A 10,601-nucleotide genomic window follows, 5' to 3' on the forward strand; every position below is an offset into this window, starting at 1 on the left:
GAGCTGACTGACTGCTCAGAGGGTGTCCCAGAGCAGCAGTCTCTCATCCCAGGCCAGAGTCTCTAGCTCTCAGCTTTGTCAGCCTGGAAACTCCATTTTGTCAGTACACCCAGAGATAAGCAGACTCAAGGGAAATGAATCATACCAGCCAGACTCTTAAGAGTCTAAACCAAATGCCAACAGTAAGAAGAACAAACGTCAACTAATCAGAAATTTGTTCAGAGCAATACTTTCCCTGCAGGAATGTCTACGTGGGCTGGCAAATCATTACCAAAAGTCTGTTTGGGGGCCTGAAATCAGAGCAAGGGGAATCGAGTGAGCGACCTGAGAAGAGGATATTATGACATTTTGATAGCTGGATGCACCCATCTCCATGGATAATTGCATACCTGCCAAGCAGAAGTTAGGAGAGCACCTTCCCCTTCTGTTACTCTTCCTGCAACTGGGAACTTTCTGTTCAGATTTCTTTAGTGCATTCCTGCCCTCAAATACACTTCAGTTGCCTTGGATGGATGTGGATGGCTAGAGTGGGTTACCTCCATTGATGTATGTTTGTAGTTTTTATTTTCTTGGTTGACTGTTTTTACTCAAAATACTCTTAGGAAGTGATTGCCCCAGAATTTCTCCCCAGATTCTGAGAGCAGCTCATTGCCCAGCACTGAAGCACCAGCAGGAGAGGAATGGGGGTTGGAGGGAGGGCCATCAGAGAAAAAGCTGGATCCTTTCCTTGCTTCCCACCCTGACATCTTATTCTAGGCTACAGATTTTAAAAAACTTCAGTACAGTTATTTGGTAAGCGGTCAGAGGAACAGAAGTTGTCACATTTCTGTTGGCTGGTTCTTTTTTTGCTGGTGATGTTGATTTTCTATACATATAACACTTAAATCAGTGTCCAAAGTCTGGCAATTTCTCAGGCTCACCTTCCTTCATTCTATTCTCTCATGGTCTGAGCTGTCCTGTCGGGTGGCTTTAAAGTCATCAAACTTATGGAAGTGGGAGTGGGGAGACCTGGAAAATTATAGCCCTCCACAGTTTCTTGCTTTACAGGCTGTTCAGTAAGCCTTTGTTGACAGACTGTCAGTAAACGGAGCACAACCCCACTGCAATGTCCATCTCTCCCAGGAATGCTTCCTGACTTGCTGTGCCACCCCCAGGTTCCCTGGGAGAAGCTGGAGAGGCTCATTGCTCACTGAGTCCTATCTCATTCCCTCCTTGACAGTGATACAGCCGCTGCCAGCCACCTGAGAGCCAAATCCAAAACATATTTCCATTTTTGCCTAATGCCTAAATGACAGACCTAAATTTGTTGAGTCTAGATTTTTTAAGTGCTCATAAAACAAAGTAACAAATAAAATTTGCTCTAAACCTGAGGCAGATTAGGAAAAATCCTCAACGAGAATAATCTCACCCAGGAGGCTGTGGAGATGGAGGCCACAAAGTCCTCTTTCGCACCGTCATAGTGGCTACGGGAACCAGCACCTCCAGAGCAGTCAGTTTTCACTCGTCACACTGTATTGTCTACTCTGCACTCTTCTAACGCTTAATAAATGTTTGCACAGTATTCCTATAATCCCTGCACTCCAAAGTATTGACGTTTTAGCGAGTGTGAGAGCTTTTTAGAAAACCCAGTAGATGACTTCACCATTGACAGGGGCCAAATGAGGAAAGATAATGAGTACAACACGGAATAACCTCCCCCAAATTAAACAATCATACGGGAAGGAAGATGACGATTGGCTGATTCACTGAAGACCCTGCGTTCACCCTTTGCCGCGTTATAATTTCGGCCCTGACCTAACGTCAAGCAGCAGCTGGGGCCTAACCGCCGAAGAATGTGGCTTCCGGAATCTAAAAAGGCGGCCCTGCCGTGCCATTGTTCCCACAATGCCGTGACTCGGATTCGAACCGAGGTTGCTGCGGCCACAACGCAGAGTACTAACCACTATACGATCACGGCGAGCTACTGGGACGCCACGAGAAGCGGATCATTGAGTGTCGTCCTCGTATAGGTGGCTGCCGCTCTCGCCTTCCCAAGCTGCTCACTGTCGACCAGGCTCCTCTGGCCCTGGCGCCCAGCCCGAAGTGGAGTAGGGGCGCCGTGGACGCCTGGCCGAAGTCTCTGCTGGTCGTCCGCACGACCCGTGAAAGAGAGGACATGAAAGTCCTCTGCAAACTAAAGGACTCCTAGGAGGCCAGGCCTACGTCCGGGACTCTCACGCAGCCTGTACGAATGTGAGGCCCGGGGGTCGCCCGAATGGCGGCGCTGGGCCCCTATCACACCCACCGTGCCCTGGCGCTCACGCTATCTGAATGGTCTCTTGCTAGGAATGGGGCCGCCTCTTAAATTCCACAAGAAGGAAAATCAGTTCGGACCCAGCCGCACAACTTCCTTCGAGATGCGGAGTAAAGGGAACTCGCAGAAAACACACGCCTCGGTAATGAAGCAGTGGGATCTGGCGGCCCGGTGAGTGCTTACGGATATCTAGAAAGCAAGCGAGCAGTGCGCCTGCGTCCCTTCAGGGAGCGGCGAGGTTAGAGATGGGCGGGAACCAGCAGTGACATGGCAAAGGGGCGGGGCCGTAAACAGAGAAGAGCTTAGGCGAGAAAAAAAAGCGCACCGGTCCCCAATAGCGCGCCGTGATCGTATAGTGGTTAGTACTCTGCGTTGTGGCCGCAGCAACCTCGGTTCGAATCCGAGTCACGGCATTGCGAGAGCAGTGGCACGGCAAGGGGTCGGCTTTTTAACGCTCTCCTCCATTTTTATCTTCTGTTTGTAATAACTTCCTTGAAAATGGATCCCAATCCCCTTGTGACAGTTGGAAACAATGTTTACGCCAGGTCTAGCTAAATTGGACTTAGGAAGCATATAGGCTTCCGCTTACCCTGGCCTACGCACGTTATCCTGCCCAGCCCAGACAAAGCACAGAACACTCACAAGGCCAAGAAATGTTATAATTGACATATGTACCAATGTCCATAGCAACACTGAAAACGGGCTCCCAATAATAGGAAGAGAACGCTTCGCAGAGGAGGTGACCTTTGAAGTAGCTCTTAAAGGCAGAAAGGGAATTTGTCAAACAGCCAGGATTGTCAAGCAACCAGGATTATCTCGTGTGCTAAGGGCTCCAAAAGAAACAATCATAATTCCTCTTTGTAAGTCTTCTCTCTTCCCCACCACGCCCACAGGCCCTGGTCTGACAGGTAGCAGGCGCCTCTCAAGGACTTGTTGAGTGAATGAAAGCAAGTAACTAGGGAATGGGAAACGACACTGAGGGAAGGCCACAGGATGAGCTGGACAAATTTCCCGCAGTCTCGGGGGTGGGGATGAGAGGCGGAGGAGTGAGAGGATTCTATTCGTGTTTAGCAAGATCCCTCTGGCGGCTCTGAAGGGGGGCAGTGACTAGAGCAGACAACACTGAAGAGACCGGTGGTCTCTCTGCATTCACTTGTTAGAACCAGGGGTATGTTCTCATTTTAGCAAAAAGCCACTGCCTACTGTGGACTCGGCCTGGTTCTAGGCGCCATGGAGACGAGAGCACTGAGGTACAAGAAGAAAAATCAGACCCAGTCCCTGCTGCGCCCAGGGACGCAACAGAGGAGGGCACCGGGTCCGGCGGGAGCCCTGCGGAGGGACGAGTCAGGGCCGTCGCGGGAATAAGAGAACAAGGAAGCGGGTGCTGGAGGCGGGGAGAACGGCAGGGTGTGTTCACTGAGTCCCTTCTAAGTGGACTGCCCAGTTCTGCGGGCATCTACATTATCCGTAGAGAGAAGCCCTGAGGAGCGCACCCCGGCAGGTTTGGAGTCGCTGGAAGGGTCTCCGGGACAGAGGAGATGGGCGTCCTCCAAGGAATGAGAGTTACACAGCTTGTGAACACTCAGCTCCGGCCAGTCCCGTCTATGGATGCCCAAGTGGTACCCCCTAAACTTTTACATGGAACCCACCCTTTCCCACTGCATCATCCCCACCTCCCGTGGCTAATGGGCCAAAACAGGAGAGAACCAGACCAACTGACAAGAGAGCAATGCGCCTGCGCATTCTCAGACCCGGCCTTAGGCCGGAACCCGCCCCATAGGTGGACCTTTTGGTGACGTGCAGAATGGGAAGGCCTTTAACTGTTGAAGACGACAATGAGAAAGGGCCGCTGACAGGTCCCCGGTAGCTCGCCGTGATCGTATAGTGGTTAGTACTCTGCGTTGTGGCCGCAGCAACCTCGGTTCGAATCCGAGTCACGGCATTGTGGGAACAATGGCACGGCAAGGGGCTTGTCTTTTCTAATTCCTTTTTTTCCTCCCCAGCCCATAACACTTTGTATAAATCGTGACTCATTTTTTAAAAATGAAACGCTGCATCTCTCTCCTCTGAAAACTGAAACACCTCTATGATCACCACCTTCAGTAATTCTCATTTAATTATCTGAATACAGCTTTAGATCAAACAGTTGTAACCCCTTACCTCCTGAAAATAAATGGAAAATCAGTGTCTAAATCATTCTCCTACACCAACAAAACAGCGCCCCTGTGGCCTTGCGATTTTTTTCCTTTTCATACATTTATTTTAAAAAATGGTGTATTCATTATCAAATAGAGAATACATATGCACAAGCCAGTGAAAAGTGTCTCCCTCTCATTGTTCACCCTATCTACCAATTATTGCCAGTTTCCAATATATTTTTCTGTGGCAGTCTTTGTATAAATAAATATTTATATATGTATATATGTAGGCAAATATATTCCCCCCTTGCTTCTTGCATAATACAGGTGACCTCTTCCCTTCCTCCTCACCCTCAGAAGTCGGACCTGAAGTGTTAGATTTGCATTGGTAGACAATCTCCCTTTACAGGAAAGAGTATACATACCCAGGGGAATCTCCACCTGATCCAGTCCTTTTTCTCCCCAGGCACTGGCTCGCAGCTAGGGAGGGTGGGACACTATTTGGGATGATAAGATAAGGGAAAGGAATTCCTTACTGTGCTTGTAAAAAACTTTTGGGGGCCTGGGCTCTGCTGGGAATCAGCCCTATTTTTATTTCAGGTTGGAAAGTCAGGGAAGCCTCCTGGGTTTGGAGTTGGGAAGAGGGACTAGACTTGATAGTTCATTTGGAGACCCTCCACTTCCATCTCTTATCTTATTGTCAGGATCCAACTTAAATCACAAACCACTAAAGTTAGAAAATTCAAGTTCATTGAAGGCAGAACTGAATCCTACTATACTTGTGTTCCAAGAATACAGCCTCTCCATAAATATTTGAAAAGAGGTTGCTTGAGTCCATAAATGAGAGAAGTGGCCCGGTTTTCTTTATGGTTGCATCTGAAGTTGTATTCCTGCAACACGGAACCATGTTTTGTTTTGTTTTGTTTTGTTATACATTTATTTATTTATTTTTGGCTGCGTTGGGTCTTCGTTGCTGCGCGTGGGCTTTCTGTAGTTGCGGCGAGCGGGGGCTACTCTTCGTTGTGGTGCGCAGGCTTCTCATTGCAGTGGCTTCCCTTGTTGCGGAGCACGGGCTCTAGGCGTGAGGGCTTCAGTACTTGTGGCTCACAGGCTTAGTTGCTCCGTGACATGTGGGATCTTCCCGGACCAGGGCTCGAACCCGTGTTCCCTGCATTGGCAGGCGGATTCTTAACCACTGCGTCACCAGGGAAGTCCCCTATGTTATTTTTTAATTTTTTTAAATATATTTTTTAAATTAATTTATTTGGCTGCATCAGGTCTCAGTCGCGGCACGCGGGCTCTAGAGCGCGGGCTCAGTTGCCCCACAGCATGTGGGATCCCAGCTTCCCGACCAGGGCTCGAACCCTCATCCCCTGCACTGGAAGGTGGACTCTCAACCACCGGACCACCGGGGAAGTCCCCCCCCCCCCGCCTTGTTATTTTATATCAGACAAATAGAAAACACGGCCCAAATGAAGCTCCATTTACATGCAAAATCTCTAAGAACAGAGTGCATATATGAGTATACTGGGATATGTTTGTCCTCTCAAGGTTGTGGACAGAGATGGACCCAAGGCAAGGCTGGAGAGCAAAGCCAAGGGCCAGACTTAGAAGACAAAACCAGAAGGAATGGGAGCTCAGGATGGGACTGGGCATTCAAAGTCAAGCAAATAGAAGGGAGGGACACCCCACTTAGTACCCAGTAAGAAAAGTGAGCTCTAAGGTCTAAGTGTTGGAACATGCGAAAATTTAGGAGGTTAAGGGAGGAAGAGAGGATTTGCCTTAAGAGAAAGGAGAACAGTGTCATTTTAAGGAAAGTTTGGGAGAAGACAGTTGCAAGCACAGAGGAGGTCAGCAGACTCAGGTGCTGCAAAGGAGAAAGAGGAATGAGACAAAATAACTGGGCTTAACATTTAGAAGTCGTTGTTGACTTTTAAAACTTTCTATGAGAGCAGATGGATAACGTGTATCAAGAGTAAGAAAAAAATGTACACTCTTTGCCCCAACAACTCCACTTTTGGGAATCTTGTCAAAGGAAATAATCCTAAACTTGGAAAAGTTATCCACATAAAGATGTCTGTTACAGTTATTTAGAAGGGAGGAGAATGGAAATAGCCTAAATGCTCAACAAATAAAGTGATGAGCTAAACTGAGGTATGCTCATTTGATGAGATATTAAATTGCCATTTTTAAAGTACAAAGTCAGTTTTAAAGTACCATTTCCAACTAAAAGGAGTAAGACTCCCTTAAAAAAATGACTGGTTACATTTTGCAGCAGGGTAAGTACAAGTTGAGTCTGGAACATCTTGTGTGAGAATGCAAGTAAGTGTTTAAAGATTGGCGAGACCAAGTCAAAAGAATGCAGAAGCCTCTTGAAGGGGCTCCTGCTGGCCCAATTTGGGACAGTTTTGAGCATCAAACAGAATGATGATGGTAATGGATTATATCACATTGAATTTTTTTCAAAAAAAGAGTTTTTGAGACCATGGGGAGGGGGGAGAGGGAGGGAGGAGGAAGAGGAGAAACTCTTCTTTACAGAAATGAATGCCAGATAACAAATGCAGGGACTTCCCTGGTGGCGCAGTGGTTAAGAATCCGCTGGCTGCCAATGCGGGGGACGTGGGTTCGAGCCCTGGTCTGGGAAGATCCCAGATGCCGCGGAGCAACTAAGTCCGTGCACCACAACTACTGAGCCCGTGCTCTAGAGCCCACGAGCCACAGCTACTGAGCCCGTGTGCCACAACTACTGAGCCTGTGCTCTAGAGCCCACGAGCCACAACTACTGAGCCCGTGTGCCACAACTACTGAAGGCTGTGTGCCTAGAGCCCATGCTCCACAACAAGAGACGCCACCACGAAGCCACCGCAATGAGAAGCCCGTGCACCACAAGGAAGAGTAGCCCCCGCTCCCCACAACTAGATAAAGCCCGTGCACAGCAACAAAGACCCAACACAGCCAAAAATAAATAAATAAATAAATAAATTTAAAAACCCACAAATACAGAATGACAGAGTCATCATTTTGTGATCCCCAGTGTAATAACAAATGTAAGCACAGATCATCAATGGAAGCTAAAACCACTGGGTAAAACATGTTGGGAGCTAATAGTCTTAGGTTATCACACCACAACTTACTTTGTGAAATTGTGAAATGGAGAGATCTGATGGATTCCGACTTAACCAAGTGATCAAGCCTAGCATCACCAATGAAGGACAAATGTGCACTATTGGCTGGCCCGCCAGTGTAACACACTAGAAAGTCCACAACATCCCTCATGTAATGGTCTTTTAAAAACTGTCTAACCTGAATCTAATCATGAGGAAACTATGGAAAAATCCAAAATGTACGACATTCTACATGACAACTGCCCTGGACATTTCAGAATGATCAATGTCATGAACAACAAACTAGCAAGAAAAAAATGGGGAACAGTTCAAGATTTAAAGAGATTAAAGAAACAAACAAGTGCAACAGGGGAAGGAACCTTGATAAATCCTGAATCAGGACAAAAAACAAACAAACAAACAAAAACCCCAACTATATATATATGACATTTGGGGGGAAATGGAAAAAAATTAATGTAGACTGCATAATAGACAATACTATTATGGTAATGGTCTAATGGCCCCATGCAAGAATTCCTTATTCTTAGGGAATGGCTGCTGAAGTATTTAGAGCTGAAGTATCATGATACCTGAAACTTGCATCAAATGGTTAAGGGGAAAAAAGTGTGGAGGGATAGAACAAATGTGGCAAAATGTTAAAAAGTAGTGAATCTAGGTGAAGGCTATACAGATTTCCACTGTACTTTCTTTGAATTTTTCTGTAGGTTTGAAATATTTTGAAAAAAAATTGGAAGAAAATAAAGCTTACATAATAAAAATGGGGAAAATATGCAATGTTAAGTGGAAAAAATAAGGACATAAAATTGTGTATACCACAATTATAGCTATATAAAAATACGAACAAGAGGAATGATCTTTATTCATTTCAACATTTGTTAAGCTCCTGCCACATGACAGGCTCTGCACTAAGTGATGGGAACACCCCCGGCTCCCTTTCAGAATCCTGAGTCTATGGTACAATGCTTAACATGCTTAACTGCAGGACTTTGGATATGGCAAACTCCACCCAGGTCGTAGAGGAGGCTTGCCGAGAGGGCCTCACCTCTGTATCCTTGGTTCCTAGCAAGCTTCCTGGCCCCATGAGGTGCTCAACAATGCCTGATTCCAGGAGCACACACTCTGGTGGGGGAGGAAAGTGCATTAACAGATAGTTTAAAACAAGAGTAAGTTCATGGTGCACATAAGGTACTACAGCTTTTTAATTATCATTTAAACTCTACCCTTATGATATCCTCCCCACTCTTCATGTGACTTTACTTCCTACCCTTCCACACTATGAACCCACCCCTTCTTTATGGTAGGCTGGTTCCCACCTCAATCCCTTCACTCAACTCATGCTGACCTCCTGGCTTGGAATGATCTTTCACTCCTTTGCTTCATCTGTCCAAATCCTACCCAGCTCAGGTCTACCCCCTCCATGAAGCCTAACTATCTTTTGTGTAGACTTGATTGATTCCATTCCTCTGAGCTGTCAGCAGCTTAACTCCATATTTCTTAAACATATGTGGCTTCATTTGACATCTACCATGGTAAGCACTTTACAGTTTTTAAATCCTGTTCCATCATTTCCATCATTTCATATCTATCATTTCCCCTAATCCTCACACAACAGTCATCATGCCCTTTGCAGATATAAGGCAAGTGAAAATCAGTGGCATTGAGTATCTTGCCACTGATCCTCAGAGATCTGGTTACAGCCCACAATTATTGTTGTCAGACACCTGGTGATTGAGGAGACCCTCCAATATGCATCAACTGGACAATTCTTCTAGAATTATTATCTCTATGTCCAGCTTTGTTAGTCAATTTTTTAAGCTGCACATTTTTACGATGTGCACGTTATTTTCTCTATTATACCTCATGAAACCAGACACAATATCAGATACTTCAGTATCTCCTACAGTCCTGCTACTCAAAGTGTGGTGGGAGGGCCAGCTGCATCTGTATCACCTGGGAGCCTATTGGAACTACACTGGGACCCCATCCCAGCTAGACCTACAGAATCAGAAACTTCAATTTAACAAATTCCCCAGGAGATTCGTGTGCATATCGCAGTTTGAAAAGCACTGTCCTATAACACCAAAGAATATGCACAAAGCAGAAACTCAACAAATATTTTGAGACCTGGGGCCCTGGGAATCCTAGGGTATTCTCAGTTTTGCCATCACATCCTACGCTGCTCCAGCTTTGAGCTCCCTTCCCTGTGGGGCCTCTCGTGGCTCTTCGCTCCCCCACAAGACAGATATGAGTCTAAGAGTGAGGGAGACACTGAGGTAGTGCTCAGAGGGATGCTGGTGAGGTGAAGCTGCTACCTTTCCATCAGAGTCAAAAGCAAATGTTGGCGTTGGCCTCAGGGCTACAACATTCCTGGGGAGAAATTGGTTTTATTTCTAAGACAAAAATGCTTGAGCATCCGAGCCTCTGGAGGATAAGGGGTTTATGATAGACAACACTGGAACTGTTTCTAGACTTGATTTATTGACTTGTCTGTTTCTATTCTGTCACTAAGCTGATTGGCAATGCAACCTGGGACTTGAAGGGATTCCTGTGTATATGCTTGCGCTGCCATCAGGGCCGGGTGGGAGGCGTTTGTGCAAGGGCCGTTTGCCTGTGAGGAGGGCGTGTGTGGAAACCACTCGGGAGAAGTGGGTGCCTCTAGGGAGGTGACTGTCTGTGATGTGAGATGTCTACCTGGAGTGGGTTCGAGTATGTGCACAGAGAGCAGTTGGATGGGAGGAGGTAGGTGGGGCTCCGAAGGCAGCACGCCGGAGCCGGTAGTTCCAGACACATCTTACAGAACAGCCCCTGTCTCGCCCCCACCCCACCCCAGTTTTTCCTCCCAGGATATTATTTCCCAGTTGGGAGGCCTTGGGGAGGGTAAAGGAGGGGCGGAAGGCGCCGGAGGGCCAGGAACCCCGGAGTCCGAAGACTCGCGAGGTGGGAGCTGGCGAGGGGGAACAGACGTGCACAGGTGCGCCCCCAGGGGGGCGCGCGTGGCGACACGTGGAGGATTCATCCTCAGTTCATCCTCAAGAGTCGCATTCC

The 10,601-nt window shown here is 47.2% G+C and overlaps 3 non-coding genes across 3 annotated transcripts; 2 read left to right on the forward strand and 1 right to left on the reverse strand.

Moving 5' to 3' along the window:
• Window positions 1–1,885: 1,885 nt before the first annotated feature.
• On the reverse strand, window positions 1,886–1,957 carry TRNAH-GUG. The gene has a single exon. It is a non-coding gene; the product is annotated as a tRNA-His (tRNA).
• A 677-nt stretch (window positions 1,958–2,634) lies between these two features.
• TRNAH-GUG lies at window positions 2,635–2,706 on the forward strand. The gene has a single exon. It is a non-coding gene; the product is annotated as a tRNA-His (tRNA).
• A 1,457-nt stretch (window positions 2,707–4,163) lies between these two features.
• On the forward strand, window positions 4,164–4,235 carry TRNAH-GUG. Its single transcript has one exon. It is a non-coding gene; the product is annotated as a tRNA-His (tRNA).
• Window positions 4,236–10,601: the final 6,366 nt, after the last annotated feature.

This window comes from Phocoena sinus, chromosome 2, assembly GCF_008692025.1.
Source record: "Phocoena sinus isolate mPhoSin1 chromosome 2, mPhoSin1.pri, whole genome shotgun sequence".
NCBI classification, from domain to species: domain Eukaryota; kingdom Metazoa; phylum Chordata; class Mammalia; order Artiodactyla; family Phocoenidae; genus Phocoena; species Phocoena sinus.